Source organism: Mandrillus leucophaeus, unplaced genomic scaffold (assembly GCF_000951045.1).
Source record: "Mandrillus leucophaeus isolate KB7577 unplaced genomic scaffold, Mleu.le_1.0 Scaffold317, whole genome shotgun sequence".
NCBI classification, from domain to species: domain Eukaryota; kingdom Metazoa; phylum Chordata; class Mammalia; order Primates; family Cercopithecidae; genus Mandrillus; species Mandrillus leucophaeus.
Window position 1 is genome coordinate 2943509 of NW_012103332.1, and position 19128 is coordinate 2962636.

Here is a 19128-nt window from a genome sequence, read left to right on the forward strand (position 1 = left end):
AAAAAATAAAAAATAAAAAAAAGGAGAGGAAAAATAGCCCTGGCATTAGGACGAAGCATACAGTCCTGAACTTAAATCTCAGCAATGTCACTTCACTATGTACAGGCTCTGACTTGAGAAAAGTTAATGGCGTAACTTGGAAACTTTTGTTCAGTTTTGGCCCAGGAGCTTTTTATTATCTTTCTTTTTAGATACGTGTGGTCTTGGTTTATCATGATCATTTAAAAACAAACATTTAAGAGAGTGCTTCGTATTGTCAGGCACCATGAAAAACACCAGGGGTAGAGCAATGACAAAGTGGCATCTATGCCTGAAAGAGCTCAAAGGGAAAACTGGCATAGAAATAATACAAGTAGTATTCCCTAGTGGGTTTTGATTTTATATTGACCACATTTTTCCTTTTCTGAAAACACTGTTGCAGTTCATATGATAGCACTGAATAAAGCAATAGTACATGGTTATTTCCTCTGGCCCACCTACCTATACACACCACTGTGATTTCCATTTGTCCCTTGCTTGAAATTTTTTTAAAGTGTCATTCAAGTTGAATATTTCATTATACTGATGCTTCAGGTTCTACAAATAAATTAGTATCTCATTTGCTTCTGACTCAAGCTTTACTTTAAACAGAAGACGCTTGTTTTTTCATCTTGCTAATCTTGAACTATTTAAACGCCATGTAATCTATCCAGAGAAACAACACCTAGATCGTGCACTCCACACAGCCCTCTCTGTAATTTCTTGTTATCTCTTATTATAATTACACTATCTTCAGATTAAATGCAACAGTGTATGTCAAGTTAAACCATCAGTGGCCTGGTCATTCATTCTTTCTGAATGTGGATGCAAAATGATTTACATTTTATACTTTTAAAATGTTATTTATGATTACTTAAATAAAGTAATGCCAGAAGGAGAAGTTCAGGAATCATCAGGATGAATCACAGGAGTTCAGAGTGGGGAGGCTGGTGATTAAGGGCCTGGGTTTGAGTCCTGGCTGCACCCATACTGACTCCATATGACCAAGAGCAAGCCATGTGACCTCTATGTGCATCTTCTCATCTGAAATGTGGGGATAGTAACAGCACCAACCTCGTGGGATTGTCATGGGGATCAAAGGAGATGTGACTGTGTAAACTGTTAAAGAGCAGGGCTGGCGTAGAAAACTCCCACCAAATTTCAGTTTTTGTCACTGTCAGACTTCCATATCCCAATAACTGATAAAGCTTCAATTCAGGTCACCAATAATTCAGACACATAATATGCATATCCATGAAGTCTTCTTTGCTTGAAAGGGCCAAAGCACCAGGGTAAATAGGGTGCTGAACTGGGAAATAGGAGCTGGGGTCTAGTCCCTGGTTCTGTCTTGACTTCCATGTGACGGTGAGCAAGACACAGGGATACTCTAAGACTTATTTACAGAGTAAAATGATTGAGTCGTAAATTCTAAGATCATGTAAGATCTATCTAAAACATGAATGCTTTAGAGGACTGAGAAACATATGGGTTGATCACCCCAAGAGAGCTTAGCTCTCTTGGAATCCAAAATTTCAAGAGGATTTTCCAAGAGCTATGGAATCCAAAATTCCTAGCCACAGTGATTGTTGTTAAAAGCTAACCACAGAGTTTTGTCACCAGTGTGGGCATCAGTCTAACATTTTATAGGTTAAAGGTAGCACCATATATCAAACTTCTAAGCTGCTGAGGTCTTTTTGATGGGGAGGGGGAAGAATACAGCCTTCAGTGGAAAAGAGGCTGTTTCCTTGGGTAGGTCCTCTCGACCTGCACTTGCTGCTCTGATTCTACTCAGATCATACTTAGCACTCATTCAATGAATATTCATTGAACCTAGGACCTGATTGAGAGGTGGATCAGTTAGACTGAGAAATAATCTATGAAGAATGCTTAACCATTACTAGAATGAAACAAGGCAAATAAGAAAGCATTGTACTCCTATGGACTGAATGTCTGTGTCCTTAAGAATTAATATGTTAAAATCAAATCCCCATCATGATGGTATTGGTGAGGCCCTTGGGAGGTAATTAGGTCATGAGGGTGAAGACTTCATGAATGGGATTAGCGCCCTTAGAAGAGGCCAGAAATCTGGCTCATTTTCTTTCTGCCATGTGGGGATACAAGGAGAATTCAGCAGGGGCTGCAACCCAGAAGAGGGCTCTCACCAGAACCCAAGCATGCTGGCATCCTGGCCTCAGACTTCCGGCCTGCAGTACTGTGAGAAGTCTGTTTCTGTTGTTCATAAGCCATCCAGCCTATGGTGCTTGGTCATAGTAGCCCTAATTAACTAAGATAAGTATTCTATAAAAAGTTTATCAGTGACAATAACCATTAGAAGAGAATCCTTTCAACCTGGGGCATGTGGTGGGATAAGATTTCCCTTATCCCCACACCAAACATGCAGCTTAATCACCTTTTAGGCTGGAGGAAGGCAGTTGACTGTAAGGCTTCTGCTGGCTTAAATGAGGTATGGACGATTGGGAGTGAGTAGAATTGCTTAGGACAAGAGCCGAGGACTGAAAGCTGCCACAGGGGTCTAGTTTCCTGGTTTGTGCCACGTATGACACTCAGCCTCTTCCTTAGCAAATGGAGAAGCAAACTTTGTAAAGTATCAGGGTGTGAGAGTATCCACAATTCAGAGTCAAGGCCTAAATAAGTGTACGGTGCATCAGGCGCTAAGAAATTAGAGACACAGTTGACACCCACCCCGTCTCTTCCCTCAAACAGCTTGGGACCATGCAGGGTATAGGGTGTGGAGACGGAACAATAGAGAGAGAAGGTACAAAACAAAACACAAACAGCCACGATCACATTAGGGTTAGGGCTGTGAGAGGGCTAAGGACAGGATGCTTGTGGGAAGAACACAGAGACTCATAGACAACGGACTGAGAGATCTACATGAAAACCATTTTGGTCTTATTCATGTGTTATGAGATAAGAAGAATGATAGCAGAGCTACAATTAGAAATAGATTGCTTTGTGTTTCAAAATAAAAACAAAAACCATGTGAACATGAGTTATCATCTGTTAATAACTGCATTTCTTCCTCTAACTCTTAATGAGAAAGAAGGAAAAGCAAAGATATTGGGAGGAGAAATGAAGGACAAGCAGGAGGCTGCATGAGATAGGCTTCTTTCCTTTCTTTTTTTTTAAAGCATAAAACAATGCATCTTCCTGAGCAGTCTCCCACCCCAAGTACTAACCAGGCCTGACCATGCTTAGCTTCTGCAGTCAGGCACTTGCAGATCTGTATAACTGCAGGCAAGAGAGCCTTGGCTATGTAGATCTTTATTCTGTCATGTTCATTACATTTGACGGGACCTCAGCAAGGTTCACTTATCAAGTCCTGGTTCCATCTCCTTTCAGGAGGGGCCTGTGGCATATAATTGCTGTGTCTCTGTGTGTGTGTGTGTGTACACATATACATGTGTGTGTGATTGTTCCAATGATGAACTAAGTTTTCAAGACTTCCTGCTTCTCACAATCTTCTCAAGGTCATCAGTACATTAACGAAGGAAGCAATGCCTAGAGGTCCTGAAATGTTCTAGCCCATAGCATGCTACCATAAAGATGAGTTTTCAGAGGCGTCTAAAGAATAAAACTGATTGCGGCTGCCTTGGTCAAATCAGTCCCATTGCTTTTATGCTTTAACAACCATATTTACTTCCCCCACTAGCTAGTGTGAACACTCAGGCCTGGCTTTGTATTGCAGATTGATATCAAATCTAAACCAACAGATTGATTAGTGTCCAACATGCCAAGGAAGATGAGTAGGCTTGGCCAAAGAACAGTAGTTCATGTTAAATAAAGCCTTGGAAATTGTGTTGAAATTTCTGGATTGGTTTTTCACAGTTTTTCTTCCCATGCTTAGATTCATAGAGAGAGAGAATTTTAATACTGTGAGTCACTAAGTTAGGATCCAGGATTTCTTTCTACAATTATTATCCCCTTTCTTCACTCCCACAATGTAAGATCAGCAAATTCAGACACTCCCGAGGGTTAGATGTTATTTGCTTGGGTCATAGGTAACCAAGCCCAGAAATACAGGAAGAAAATTAGGTCCCATCCCAGGGAACCCACTGTGTAAGGGGGAAAGATGGATATGTAAGCAAACACTACCATTCCAAGGAGATGAAGGAAACTGTGGAACAGACACTATTTCATCAACGTTAAGGAGGTTGGGACAAGGAAATTTGGAATATGCTTCATGGAGAAGGCACCTGAGGAAAGCTCAGGGGTCTGGTGAGGAGAAAAACAAAGTTCAACGCTTTGAACTAATGTCCATGCTAAAGTATATAAACAGGGAAATAGAGAAATAAATGGATGGGGCAGAAAGATCAAAGCAATCATGTTTAAATTATCTTGGGTTTACATTCTGGGTTAGTTACATGCCCTTGAAGAAGCTATTTTTCACTCTGGGCCTAATTTCCCTGTCTTGCCTGTTTTCTTAGGTGGAATTAAGTAAAATATTATAGAAAAAACATTTTAGCCCACCTGACATGTGATAGACTCACAGTAAATAATTGCTCAATAGTATTCACTCAATCAATAATAGCTCAATGATACTAACTTGAAGAGAAAAGTGAAAGAAAAACATCAGTAATAATTTAAGTTTAACGACAGCTATTTTTGTCTGCTTAAATAATTGTCATAAGTAAAGAAAGAAACAACATTCTGAAAATTGATGAGTAAGAAAGAAACATTCTCCAGTGAAAGCACAAAAATGCTGCTCTATTGATAGCTATGCAGAGACAGATGACAAAGGAAAAGCAGAATAAAAAGCATAAAGTGGCTCTTAATCTAGTGTTTCTAAAGGACAACTATTATAAGGTAATTAGCCTTTGTGCTGCCTTTAGCAGAGAACGTTAAGAATTAAAGTAAGAAAAAGTAGCAGGTGATGTCAATCTTAAACCAAACACATGGGTTTGGCTAAATGAATAGGGCCTGGTGGTCTGTGTCACCAAATGACCCGATGACACTGCAGAGAGAGTGTTTCTGCGGAAATATGTGCAGCTAAGGAGACTTGTCTGGGGCTGAGAAGCCAGCAGGAGCAGGCTGCTCCAGTAGGACTGAGAGTGTAAAACGTTCCTAGAACAGGTGCTTTCCTGGTTGGGGAAGGGCTGATGCACATACGAACTCCTATGAGACAGTCCAGGGAAGGGCAGAGTGCAGGTAGCATTGACCTTACCCAGGTGACATTTTTTCAGGTCACTTTAAACCCTTCATGAGATGACAAAAGACAGCTGCCAATCTGAACTCAGGCAATCTGAGCGAAAAGATCCGCCTCCCCTCAAAGACTGATAATTCTGTTTATCATAATGGTACTTTCACTTCCTAACAACCATGACCAAAGACCCCTCCTTTCATCCCCTCTCACCACGTACTTCCATACATAAATCCATATTTCACTCAGGGATCGAAGACTTATACTCTGGACAAGAGGTGTGAAGGGGCATGAAGGGGCATGACCGGGGTTCTGTCCTGCTGTCTGGGAGCTGTCTCCTGAGGGATGCAGCCAAGTCAATAAGCAATGACAACAATGCCACCTGCGCAAGTCGGAGAGCTCTAGGACTGGAGAGGTGGTGCCTCCTTCAGGGTATGTCAGGTTAGCCTGAGATCAGCACCTACATCTCTGTCCCTCCTCCCTTTGCTGTTTGTCCCACGAGGGTTGGTGACAGGACACCACTCTGTCTCTCAGAGAGGCAGAAAGACAGAGCAGGTACTCTCTGGCGTAGTGCCAGTCACCAGGTCGGTGGGGAGGAGATCAGGCACAAAGCATGGGCTGGCTCTTAAAAGCTTCAGGCCAGGTGACCACATAAGAGTTCCCCTCGCTTTTGCGTGGCCCTGTTGAACTCCAAATAGGAAGGAAAGCACGTTCCATCAAGTACCTGGAAGAGAGCGATCCAAGGCAAAAGGCACACAGGCAGTGATTTACCATGGAGAGGGAGCAGCGTATTGGGACAGAGCTAGACAGCCTGTGAAGAATGATACAGTCTGAACCTGATAAGAAAAGAGAGAAGGTACAGAAGTTCCAGGCATAGGAAACAGTATGTGCAGGGGTGTGAATGCTCACATTCCTGATTTATCTGGGAACAAAGGGGGGTCCTGAGGTCAGATGATGAGGTATGTGTACAGAACAGAGAGTGGCTAATGATGAGGCTTAATAAATTAGAATGTGAGAGCCATCCTGCAGAACTTGAATTTTAGCAACACTTTTATTACTAAAAGAAAAAAAAAAACTAAAAGGAGAGCTAGCTTTCAAGCACCCACTATGTGTATTAAACATTCCAAGTTAATCAAATGCATTATAATGAAAATAATAAGTAAATGCATTATCGTATTTAATCCTGGCTATTCTACGAAATGGAGGGCATTAGGTTGCACGGTTTTTCACTCCACAATTATTTCCTGGGTGACCACTGTCTACCAGGCACTGGTCCAGATTAGAGACAGATTTTTGGAGTGGGGAGCTCTAGACAAAGTCCCCATCCTCCCACAATTTTATCTATTAGAACAAATTAAATGTTAATAAATGAGTGTATGAAAAATTCATAATTAAAAATCATGGAAGAATACCTGAAGTTTAGAGAGATTATTCACCCGCCCAAGGTGATATTGTGATGAAGCGATGTGGCTGAGACTTGACCTCTTCTTGCATCTAAAAGTCCTGCAGTTAAACGTTAATATTATGAATAATGGAAATCCATGGAACTTTCTGAATTACAGGACTGGGCAATAACCTGATTACATTTGTGTTTTACAAAGATTTCTCGGGTTAGCAAGAGAGATTAACATAGAGAAATATTGCAGATTGCAAATGGCTGTAAAAATGACAGAGCTGGGAAGGAAAAACAAAACAGAAGCCAGAAAGATATAAGATTTGTGTTTTAGCTGAAGACTGCAGTAAAAGAGAAGTGATGAAGCTAAGCAGGATCAGTCTCCAATTGTAATATAGGAACAGAAGTGTAATTGTTGCCCGAAGGCAAGAAGGATCAATTCAGAGTTACCATAGTCGATTCATTTTCCTTTTTCATTGCTTCAAATGTCTTCCTGCCTCAGTTTCCTATGCTGTAATTATTTTACCTATGAGCCTGTGACCTAGCTTTTGGCCAAGGGGACACAAGGGGAAAATATTCTGTCATTTGAGAAAGATTTTCCTCTGCGATTAAAAGAGAGCCCCCCTCCTCGCAGCCCCCCTGCACCTTGCTCTCCTCCTACTTTAGAGCACAGTGATGAGATCGGCTGCTTTGGGACACTGTGGCACTTTAGCCACCTGGAGGGGAGGATCGGCCAGAAGGCAGCGGTGGACTGGAAGGCAATAAGCAGCTAGATCTATGATGACATTTGTAATCTGCTTTTCAATCAAAATCAGGCTTACCAGCAAGAAAAATAATCATTACTATTAAGTGCCACATTATAGACACTTAACTACATATCAAGCTCTCTCATGGGTGCTTTGCATACATCATAAAATGTGGTTCCCACAACAAAAGTCCATAAGGAAATATAATTCCATTTGACAGATAAGGTGACCAAAGTTCAATGATGCCAAGTCATTTCCCCATCGTCAAATGCTTCAAATACTACACTCCCTTTTGGATCAGGGAAAAGTCTCTTGTGCCCAGAGCCACCATGAATTTCAAACTGCGAATGGAGCTCTGGCCCCAAGAATGATCCTGCATCACAGAATGACTGGCATCAATGTACTCATCACCCCAGAAAGACTCAGTTCCCACGGAGCAGGAGGTGGGGCTTAGGGACAGGAGGAAGGCCAGGATACACCATGCAAACCATTAAAACCAAACCAAACCCACACACAGTGAGAGGACCCACAGGGGCACCATGGCTTGTCCCTCCACAAGATGGCACTCAGGTTCCTTGTCTTCAGTTTTCATCTGTGATGTTCGGCTGTCACAGAAACAGACTGGGGAGAAGGTGCATGGCTCCCTTTCCTATCATGCTCCATATGCTTTCTAGTTGGAACCCGACAGTTTCTATGTCTTTCCCTCAAGGTCATGAGGCATTGTGTTGGGGTTCTGAGAAGCTCTGCTGAGGCAGGGAGAGGGAGTGGCCTGTGCCACTCTCAGTGGTCTGGCTGCACTGCGGTTTACTCAGGGGCTGCTGAAGACCACCCTGTCACAAAACGTCACTGGACTTCTATGCTCTTCAAATCCTTCTTTCTGCTTTTCATGATTTTTCTGTTCTCTTGTCTTGTATCTCTTCCTTTCTCTCACCCTCCGTCCATCTCATCTTATCTCCCCACTTCTCTTCCTCTCCCTGTACTTTTTCTGCATCTTCCTCTCACTGTTCCTTCCATATTTTGCTACATTGCTGCATCTCATTTGTTGGCCTAGAAAATGAATAACAGTGCTTACTTGCATGATATAAATTAAGACTAAAGAAACAAAGGGCAAAAGACTGAGACGCTCTCCCATGAATATGACGCATAAAATTTAGTTTGTGACGCCGCATGTTCTCACTCGTAAGTGGGAGTTGAACAATGAGAACACATGGACATAGGGAGGGGAACAACACACACTGGGGCCAGTTGGGGGTGCGGGAGAAGGGGGAAGAGCATTAGGACAAATAGCTAATGCATGCAGGGCTTGAAACCTAGATGACGGGTTGATGGGTGAAGCAAAACACCATGGCACACATTTACCTGTGTAACAAACCTACATGTTCTGCACTTGTATCCTGGAACTTAAAGTAAAATAAAATACAATAAAATTTTTAAAAAAGAAAAAGTAGGGGCCTTCTAGTAAGAAAACATATATGGTAGGGGCACGTTTAACCCATTAAAAATATAATTTGAAAAAACAGATTAGTCTGTGGTCTTTGTGATAGAACATTGAGTTTGCAATCCAGAGGCCTTCCTTGCTTTCCCTCATCATTAATGGCATCTTTAAAAAAACAAATTCTGACTGTGAACCAGACATTGTATAAGTGCATGACATAACTTATTAATTTAATGCACATGAAATAAAATCTGTGCTATAATTTTAATTAAGCCTATTTTGCAGAGGGGGAGACTGAGACGTTGAGCTGTAAAGTAGCTCGCCTCTTACGGCATGGCTGCAAAGGAGCATAGCAGATTCTAACCAGATCTCTCTGGCTGGTAAAGCCTTCACACTAATCACAATGCTGTTCTACCTTCTTTCTGGCCCATATTTCACGTAAACACCCTGCTAGTAAGAAGTTCAGGTTAAACGAGGAGTCACTGATATTACATGCAAGGGGAACCCGTTATTTTGGCATAAAGCAATACCTCACTATTGAAGAAAGCATGAAACTCTGCTTTGGAAAGTCCACATGCAACAAAACTCTTGTTAATTTAGTTCCGCATTAGACTATCGCCTGAAACGGAAATGCAACATTTTCACAGCCCTCCTCAGAACAGCATGGAGTCAGGAGAGATCTCAGACTCAATTTATAATCTGTGTTCATCTATTTGTGGGGAGCAAGTCTGAAAAGCTCTCTAACAGTTTTATTAGCTTTTATTGCAGGAGCAATTTCAGGTGTGCGTTTTCAAAGCACAAAGGATCCCTTCAGTGTACTCTGTGGAACCCTGTGTGAGGCTAGTCTTCCTGATTCCAGCCCTACAGTAACGAGCTTGGAGCAATGTTAGTATTTAATCAGGTTCTATCTTAGCGGAATGAACACTACCCTGGTGGCCTCACAGGGTTGAAATACCTTCTTCTTGAAGGGTGTTGAGAATAATCTGGCTTGTGCTTTGGTGACATAGGCAAGAATCGGGCTCACTTCTTCAATGCCCAGAGTTCTGTTTTGGTCTACACTTCTTTTGACCCTTTTAAGCAAAGAAATAAGCTTGCTTTGGTTTGATTGTTCTGTTGCTTAGCTCACCAAGGAAAACAGCCCTTCTCTTTTGCCTTGGACCGTACTCCCTGGACAAGTCATTTCACCTTGAAGACTACACTGCTTTCTTTATCTTCCTATGGCACAAGAACTTTCAGAAAAGAATCTTTCAGAACTTCTACTACGAGAATAGGGATGCTAATAAAATACAGGATGTCCAGTTAAATTGAAATTTTAGATAAACATGACACATTTCTTACTTTTTAGTATCTGAGACATACTATACTAAAACATTATTTGTTGTCTGTCTTAAATTCAAATTGAATTAGGTGTTCCGTATTTGTATTTGCTAAATCTGGCAAATCTACACAAGACAAAACCCATTGAGCATTGTGCTAGGCACTACATATTGGCCATCTCCCTCAATCCTCATGAGAGTATGGAAAAAAACTGAGGCCCAGAAAAATTGCCTATTACTCGGAGTGACACAACCAGTAAGAACAAGGCCAGAAATTCAAATATAAATGACTTCCAAAGTCATGCTCTTTCAGCCACAAAAATAGCTGCAAAATCTAATCTCAGAAATCTGTAACCAACACCCTCCCCCTCCTTCCTACCCAGGACACTGGGAAAGATCTGGTTTTAGAAGTAATTCAAGTAAAGTGCAAGCCAGTTTTCCAGAGGAGGCTCCCAGCCCACTCTCATTCCCTGCCACACAAGTATGTGTTTTCCGGAGCACAGCTAGGCAAGCGTGTCTTTTCATTTCAGCTGCATCTGAAATCACCTTTCTCTCCCTGTATTTTAACTGCTGATACAGAACTTTGATTTACCCTCCTAAACCAAAGATGAAGACATTTACATAAAACAACCTACTGCAGGGTGTACAAGTACTTCATCTGCAGGAATTCTAGGGGAAATTCGACAAGACCTAAAATGCTGAAATAGAAGTTCTTGAGGGATGAAAGGAGATGTGAATATTTCACATCTAAATGTATTTCTTTGCTTATAGAAAATGTGGGCTACTCAGTTCTCCAGGGATTTAACACATCTCCACCTTGAGCCAACTGCTCACAGCAGGTAGAGAATCTTGTCCCTGGATCGAGTCTGCCCCCTTTACTCTCGGCATCTCTAAGAAAAGTTTCTTCATTTCTGGACCTCAGTTTCCTTCAATAGCAAATGAAGATGGTAAGAGCTCCCCTGTGGCCCTCGCAGGACTGGGTACGAGAGATAAAGTAGACGGTGGGTATTGTCACATTATGTGAAAGTAAGGAATTATCTACCACATTCTTTTCATGCCAGAGTGCTTTTGCACAAGCAGACCAGGATCTATTCAGCAAAGGGCTTGTATTAATACGCCAGTTATTCAGCTGGACTGACCGTATTGGGAATCCCTAAAATAGACAAATGAGTTTTCAACAAAGGCTTGAGGGCTATGCAATTTTGACTGTGTTTTATCATTCTTCTTTGGCTGTTCTCACCATGTCTCTCTCGTTTCTTAAATGTTTCTTCCACCATGAAGCGTTTCCTAACTCCCCCAGACAGAAATGCTGCCTGTTTCTTCTTTTCTGAGCAATATACTGTTCTAGGAACTGGAGCAAACATATACTTCCAGGCCCCTGCTGTCCTGGAGCACATGTTCTGATGGGAGAGTGTGAGAAAGTAAGCAAATAAGCTAATCAAGTAACAAGGTGACTCCAGATAAACATACTTGCTACCCAATTACGTTACTGAAGAAATTATTGCTATGAAAGAAAGAAATAGGGTGATGAAAGGGAAATATTCGTGAGATGGTCCATCTCACGAGACAGGCAGAGACTCGGTTATCTATCCGACTCCCATACTCAACGGCAGATTCATCAATGACAAGAACTTTTTTTTAATCTCCTGCACAACTGCCTTGTGAACAGCAATCAATAGCAAAGGTGGGGGCAGATTTGGGAGAAGGTGTACCAGAGTCTCAAAGGGCACAGACACACTTTACACTTGGAACACATTTTAAAAACTAAATACTTTTCATAATGTAAAATGAAATTTTATAATAAAAATATCATTGCCAGATAAAGAAATGGAAGCCTCAAAAAAATTTCCATGGACGATGGGAGCAGGCCTAAAGTAAGTTAATAAGCACAGACGTAAACTGTTCCTGGAACAAAATAAAAGATCAATTAAAAAGGTGCTTGGGAGGCTGAGGGAAGAGAATCCCTTGAACCCAGGAGGCAGAGGTTGCAGTGAGCTGGGATCACGCCACTGCGCTCTAGCCTAGGCGACAAGAGTGAGATGCCGTCAAAAAAAAAAAAAAAAAAAAAAGTTGCTGAACGCCAGAGTTCTGAGTATGAAAACTCAACAGTTAAGGCATCCTTACCACAGTCCTCAATCACTTTAGTTGCCTAATCATTTGAGATCATGTTTAATGTATTTCATGCCGTTCTGTAATTTCATTGCAGAGTACTCCTTGATTGGTTTTGTTCATCAATGTACTCTAATACGTAATGCAATGCCAGGTACATGGCAGATAATAAACGTGCTCAATAGCCAATTTTATTAAAATTGAGAATATAGCCTAATATCCAAAACTACGCACCAGATGATAGTCCCAGGAGACAATCAGACTCCCACATAGAAAATATTTATGTTGGATAATGAAACTTAACTTTGGGTTATGTTGAGCCAGAGACTGAACTGCAAGCTCCCTGGCTAACAGCCTAAGTTTCCTCCCCAGTATCCTGATATTTCCTATCACTTTCCCCGAGTTTTTATTTATTTTTTAATCCTTAGCACATCATTATCTAACTAGGAGAGATTCTGCTTATCTGTCTTGCTTTTTGTCTGTCTCCTCCGCTGGAAGATAAGCACAAGGGCTAGGACTTCCATCTGTTTTGTTCCTTACTGTGTCACCAGTGGGCAGAACAATACGCGGTACATGGCTGGAACTCAATAAACATGTGTTAAAGGAGTAAATGCGATTGCTGTAACCGGTCACAGAGATAGGAAGAAGGAACATCCCGAACAGAGGTTCACTCTGTAAATGTAAACAGTAACTAACCAGAGCACCGTCTGCACTCCATGCCCCTACACTCTTGCCTCGATATTCTGAATAACATACTCTCCTGAATTTCATATTCCAAATTTCCCTTATGTCCCTGGAAACTGGGAGGCCATACATTGGAGGCCTGTGTGACAGATATAAGGCTTACACACAGAAATGTTTGGTTTGGCCCACATGGTGTTATTGAGGAATATTGAATTAGCTGCTGGCACTTGAAAGTGAGTAGATTTCACATAAAACTGTGAATTGACAGTCTATCTTGGAAAAAAGAAAAAAAACATAACCAGATCTGGCAAGAGCAGACCTGAAGTCCCGCCTGCAACCCCTGTGCTGGATCTGGACTACAACCCCCACTTACTCAGGCACAGGGCCCAAGTCCTGTTCCACTCAAGCTGTTACTTGCCTGGCTGAAGGCATTAGAGTTTGCGACCCCTGCTGGAAAACTACCAAAAAGCATGTATTAGAGAAAAAGAAAGATGCCCACTGGGATCTATTTCTGTTATGTTCAGGCTATCGCTTGGAAGAATAATGTATTCATTTTTCTAGACCTCTTGTAGTAGCACATAACTATTGACAAACTACGGCCCAGTAGATATTATTCTAACAATCCGAAAAAGCTATAGACTTCATTCCCCAAGGGTAAAGGAAGGTAAGGATGCTTCATGCTGGAGACAGGCCTGAAGATGAATGGGGAGAAGCTGTACATCAGCAGGTTGCAATTCTGGCTAAGTCAGGGAGAAAGGGAATTCACTTGAAGACTGTGGGTTGCCTCTAGGAAGTGCCGAGAAGCTGAAAAGCCAGGATTGGAAAATGATAAGGAATGAAAGGAACCTGGGCACCAGGGGCACGTCAAGATGGTGTTGCAGAAAAGGCACCTCTGGGACCACAGCTTGGGACATGCCTACCGCTGCCGATGCCACTTGATCCATGACGCAAGGTGGTAAACAAACACTCCAGTGTCCCTGTGTCCTTTAGCTAGTCTTTCAAGATTCCAGGCCCCAGGTGGGATCATTCAACTAAGCCCTAGTTCAGGGCTGGGAGATATGGACAAGGAGAAAGAGGCCCATCTCCCACCAAAAAAAGCTTGTGTTTCCTCAATAGGATGTTTGGTTCCCACTGCTTAGAAGGATTTTAAGTGAGTCTGAAGAGAGAGGGCACTACAGGCACGACTGCAGAGTGGAATAAGAACAGACAGGCCTGAATTCTAGTCTGGAATCCTTTGTACCTTTAGAAAATTAATTAAGTTTTCCGATCGGCAGATTCCAAATCCTTAAAATAGAAATGACGCCATCTGCTCTCCAGGGTTGCTGTGAAGATTCAGTCCAATCATTCATTCAATTATTCCAAACATACTTATTGAAAGTCTAAGTGCCAGGCAGGCACTGAGTTAGGTTCTGGAGACAGTTTGGAACAACACCTAAAATGCGATGGGGAGTCAGTGCATTATACTGATGAAAGATTTAGACGAGGGGGGCCCGGGTCATCTCGTGACACTGGTCATGTTTTACTTTTCCCCAATGGAGTCACTGCCCATTTGTGACTTTTCTCCTTTTTTTGATTGATTAACATCAGGGCCTTCTCTTCAAATAGATTTTCTTAAGACATGTAACACGTATTATGTTAAAAGGAAAAAAACTCTAAAAATTGACTGTGATCCTGTAAACAAGAAAGGAATCATTCTGAGAAGCAGTGAGGCCCGCTGCTTGTAGCATTCAGATGGGGTGACCACAAGAAGAGACTGGCCAATTATATGAAACCTCTCCCACTTAATGTTTAGCATATGTAATTTACTCAGACATATGCAAACTACAATTAAAATGAACATTAAAATAGATCTACGATAAAACTTTTTTTTTTTATTTTTTACCCTTTACAATTGCACAAGTGTCCTATAATCGGCAAGATGCATTTCGTATACATTTTCTCACTTTCTTATAATAATCTTTTCATCACTATTTTGCAGAGGAAGAAACTTAGGCTCAGGGAGGGAGAAATTATTGCCCAAGGTCATGGGCTAAGAAGTTAACTTTAAATCCAGCTAGCACTCTCTTGCCTTCTGCCATAAGAAAAGAGCAGCCTCAATTGAAAGCACCAGGTCAAGTAGCCAGGTTGAGGGAAAAAATGAGGACTAGCCCTGATTTTTTCCAACACTAGCTGGAAAGTTACTGCATTTCCCTGGAAGCTGCTAAAATGTTACCACTCCTCCTACAACAACTGTCTCTAACACAGGGACCCAGGTTTAGAAGCAGGCCCCGAAACCTGGTGCCTGAGCACTGACCCAGGGGACAGGCTCAATTTCATCAGGACACCCAATACATCTTACCGTGCCTTCCTCCAAACCTTAGCCCCCATAGACAGACACGATTTAGCAACCACGGTGGGGATATGCCATCATGGGTAGATGCCATGGTCTGGAAAGGCACTGTGCACGGATGAAACCATTTATACCACCCAGGCCATCTTTCCAGCCCCTTCCTAGTCAACATCAAGTTTCAATTCAAGGCAAGAAAAGCTTCCATGTGACTTTTCCCTTCAGAGACACCGCCCCCCGGATTTTTCCAGTAAAATAATTTCTTATTTTAATAAGAAAAGTACATGCTCCAACTTTTGGGGGAACCCTAGAAGGACTTGAGGCTGCATCCTAGACATAATGACAGGAAAGTAAAGAACCCTTTGCTTTTTCTGATGCCATCTCAAGGTGCCACTTTCTCACCAGCTTCTCAGAACAAAAATCTCCCATCTTAAAACTACAGAGCATTGTATACCCTGTGGCTTCACAGAGGATCCACAGTCTAGAAGCACAGCTTAATAAGCCTCACTAAGGAATCTTCATCTATGCTGCTGTTGTAATTAACCACTTTCACTTAAGAGTGCTTAGTCATGAAGTTGTCCATCCCTGTCAAACTCAGCTGAAAGAGTTAGACGGGCTAACCAAAAACCTGGAGAGACTCTTTTAGAAGCTGTTCTTTCTCCGCTTAACGCTGGAGAAAACCTTATGTAACACAATGGTCCATTTCAATATGTTATTTCTGCAATCCTGTGGGGGAAAATCTAAGCGCTGGATATACAAAGGGAAGGGTAAGGCAGGGATTTGCAGCCAAGCGCGCGTTTCTTGGAATTTTAGTAGGTAAGTCTTATTCTAATTGCACCCAGTGTTACCCAAAATTACCAGGAATGCAGAAAGCAAGAAAAAAATTCGAACGCCAAAGGATGCGCTTTGCTTTAGAAATGCAGGTCGGCAGAAGAAGTTGGGTTATTTCTCCCTCCTTTTTTTTTTTTTTTTTTTAAGATGGAATTCCTGGAATTAACCCTTGGGTGGAAGCATTTCAACAACATAAAATGAGATTTGCCTGCAAAGCGAGAACGCACGGGTGGAAATGAAGGATCCTGCCTGTGCCAGGCTGCTGCCTCAGCAGTCCCCGAGCACCCAGTGCCTGAGAGCGAGAGCGTGGGGACTCGTCTGGGGACCCTCTTCCTGGGCTAGTGGCGGAAGGCGCAGCCGAGCTGGTGGTGGCGGGGTTTCCCTCCGGGGCTAGGGCTGAGGGAGGAGAAGAGGGCGGACTGGTTCCTCCGTTCTCGACTCCTCTCTCCGCCACTCCTTGAGGCTGCTCCATGCTAGCAAGACACTGCTTCTCGGAGCGCAGCGCAAACACAGTGGATTTGGAGTGGCCTCCCTAGAATCCCCCCAAAAGCATCTTGGCATAAGTTGTAGATAAAAATAGCTCACGATAACGTTGTGGGGAAGGGAGGAGCGAGACTCGCGCAAGGCGAGGCAAGGGTACCACTGGCTCTGCAAAGGAGGAGGAAGAGAGAAGGATGCAACCCCCGGCCCAAGAGAGCACCCTGAGTGTGCGATGAATCGCTGGCTCCCGGGGGAGGGAAAGAGATGGAAGCCCTATAGCGCCGGCAAATAACTGCAAGAGTCCAGCACACCCCATCCCGCGCCGGCACCCGGCTTTGGCTCTAGCTGCTTCTTCCCATCATCCGCCTACATTCTGGGTCTGTCCTCCGCTTCCCGGGACGGGCTGGGGCCAGAAGGAGGAGCAGCGCGCGGTCCGCCCCCTGGCTGGTAGAGCGCACCTGGCGAGGTCAAGTTCCGCGAATAAAACCCTTCTTGGGATCCGGGGGCTAGGCTCTCCAACCGCAGGTTCGCGCCCCGTCATCCCTCACCTCCATCCGCTGCCCAAGGGCCCGGAAATAGAAACCCACGAGGGGAAAAAAATATCAGTATAAAGTAACAAGAAAAAAAAAGACCCTCACGTAATTAGCATTGGGGATGGCAGGTTTACTTATTGTCAGGGCTGTCGCCTCAATTTCTCCCTTGGGGATGCCTATCTCCAGCCAAATGCAAAGGCAAACCCGACCAAGGCTTCTCTACCCTCAAAGGCTCCCTCGACCGAGTTACTTTTGCGGGCTGTGTCATCGCCCCAGTTTCTGGCCCCAGGTGGTACCCAGGTTCCGTTGAGTGCTGCGCTCTCGCTGGCCCACAGGGTCCTATGTTGAAGCTGCGGTCGCCAAGCAGCTGGCAGGAGCGAACCTCCCGACTCTGCTGGGGGGAAAAACACCCAACCCAGTAAGAGTCAGAAATTCGGATCCCTGTCCTTACAGATCAACCGGTCCCTCGGGACTTCCAGAGCAGAGGTGCTAGGGTAAGAGGTGAGGAGGATGGGAAAATCCCCAGCCTCTTCTTCCTGCTTCCCTCTGCATCCACTCCACCTGCTCCAGCCCCGATTCTTCTTGGGTTCTGCACTTGCCCGAAGTCCAGAACGCCAGACTAAGGCGCCTCGGAGCCCCCCACACCTGCGTCCTGCCACTCTCCCACCCCGCGCGCGCCGCACTCACCTGAGCCGCGCCTCTGTCCAGCCCGTCCGGCGCCCTAAATAGGCTCCTGGGCTGGGCCATGGGCAGTACTGCGGAGCACCCGCGGCGGGTGGAGCAAGTTTCTGAACGGCCCGGGGCAGGCGGGCGGGGAAAAGGCGCAGGCACCCACTGAGACCCGGTGGTGGTGGCGGCGACTCTTGGCTGCCAGCGCGCCTAGGACCTTGCAGGCGGGCGTTTTGGTGCTCAATCCCGAGGAGGGGAGGAGCAGGAGGAGGAGCAGGAGCAGAAGGAGGGGACGGAGGAGGCCGGGCCCGGAGGGAGAGCGCGTTGGGCAGAGGAGGATCGCGAGCGCCCACTGCTGTCCGGCCGGCTTGGGTGCCAACCCTAGTCCGGCCCGCTAGGTGCCTGGTGCACCGCTCTGTGCTCAGCTGCTCCTCACAGCCCCGCCTGGCACGCAGCTCCAACAGCGGGTCCTGGAGTAGTCGGTCCCACCCACCCGGTGCGGCGGCCCCTCGGGTTTCAGTCCAAGGGAGAGGACCAGCGCTCCAGAAAGGTGAGGCGGCTGGGTGGGTGATTCCGCCGTCACTGCAAACCTGGGACGTCCGGTCTACTCCCTCACGCCTGCTTGGTCTGAGCCCGAGCCTACCTCTTCCCCAAGTCGCCAGCTCGGCACTTGTACCCGGGACCTGTGCTCCTCCCACGTGCGTCTGCACCACCAGTGTTCCCTTCCCGGCAGGTGACCCACCTTAGGCCCTGGCTCTCCTTCCGCCCCGCGGGAAGCAGGAGATTCCATCCTCTCCAATTCGCTCTGCAGCCGGACTGGGACCGCGGCGGCAGCCTGGGCCGGAATCCCCGCGAGGAGCCGGCTTCAAAGAGCGCCCTGTCGCCATTGAATACTCCTCCTTTGGTTTCGCGTCAGAGAGTGGACGCCAATTTGCCAGAAGAGCGCGGAAAATTCAGCTTTTTTCTTTTTTTTTTCTTTTCTTTTCTTTTCTTTTTTTCTTTTTTTCTTTTTTTTTTTTTGCTAGTGCACTAGGATTGCAAACGTCAGCTCTGAAATAAAAAGCAGAGTCTTTCTGCCCCGCCCCTCTGTTCCGGAAGCTGGGAGGTTCTGTGGGAGAACCGACCTGCACCCAATAACTCAATTTAGGATTTAAGGTTTTGAGGGGCGTGGAGTTGGAATCGCCTTGGAAAAACGGGCTTGCCTGCTTACCTGAGCCAAAGCAAATTGCCCTCAAGGGCGAACAGCAATCATACACCCCAAAAAGCAAATTTCATCAAAGTAACTTCCTTTAAATGAAATTTCTATAGTTTCCATGTCTTACATATTAGTAAATAAATATTTGGAAGACTTAGAATTTGTGATTTACCTTTAAATATATTACACCAACATTGTTTAATTTAAAAATATTCTCCCATCTAAGAGAAGG

General features: G+C 44.4%; 1 protein-coding gene across 3 annotated transcripts in view; it reads right to left on the reverse strand.

The window, feature by feature from the left end:
• The window catches only part of HS3ST1 (heparan sulfate (glucosamine) 3-O-sulfotransferase 1), a 32787-nt gene extending 14144 nt beyond the window's left edge, over positions 1 to 18643 (reverse strand). Inside the window, exon 1 of one of the 3 annotated variants that reach the window (XM_011987823.1) lies at positions 18444 to 18583. The gene's annotated coding sequence lies outside the window, so the exon portion shown is untranslated. Of the gene's footprint in view, positions 1 to 17483; positions 17617 to 17719 lie in introns of those variants that run through there. The other 2 variants (XM_011987825.1, XM_011987822.1) reach the window with 2 other exon arrangements.
• Between the last annotated feature and the right edge of the window lie 485 nt (positions 18644 to 19128).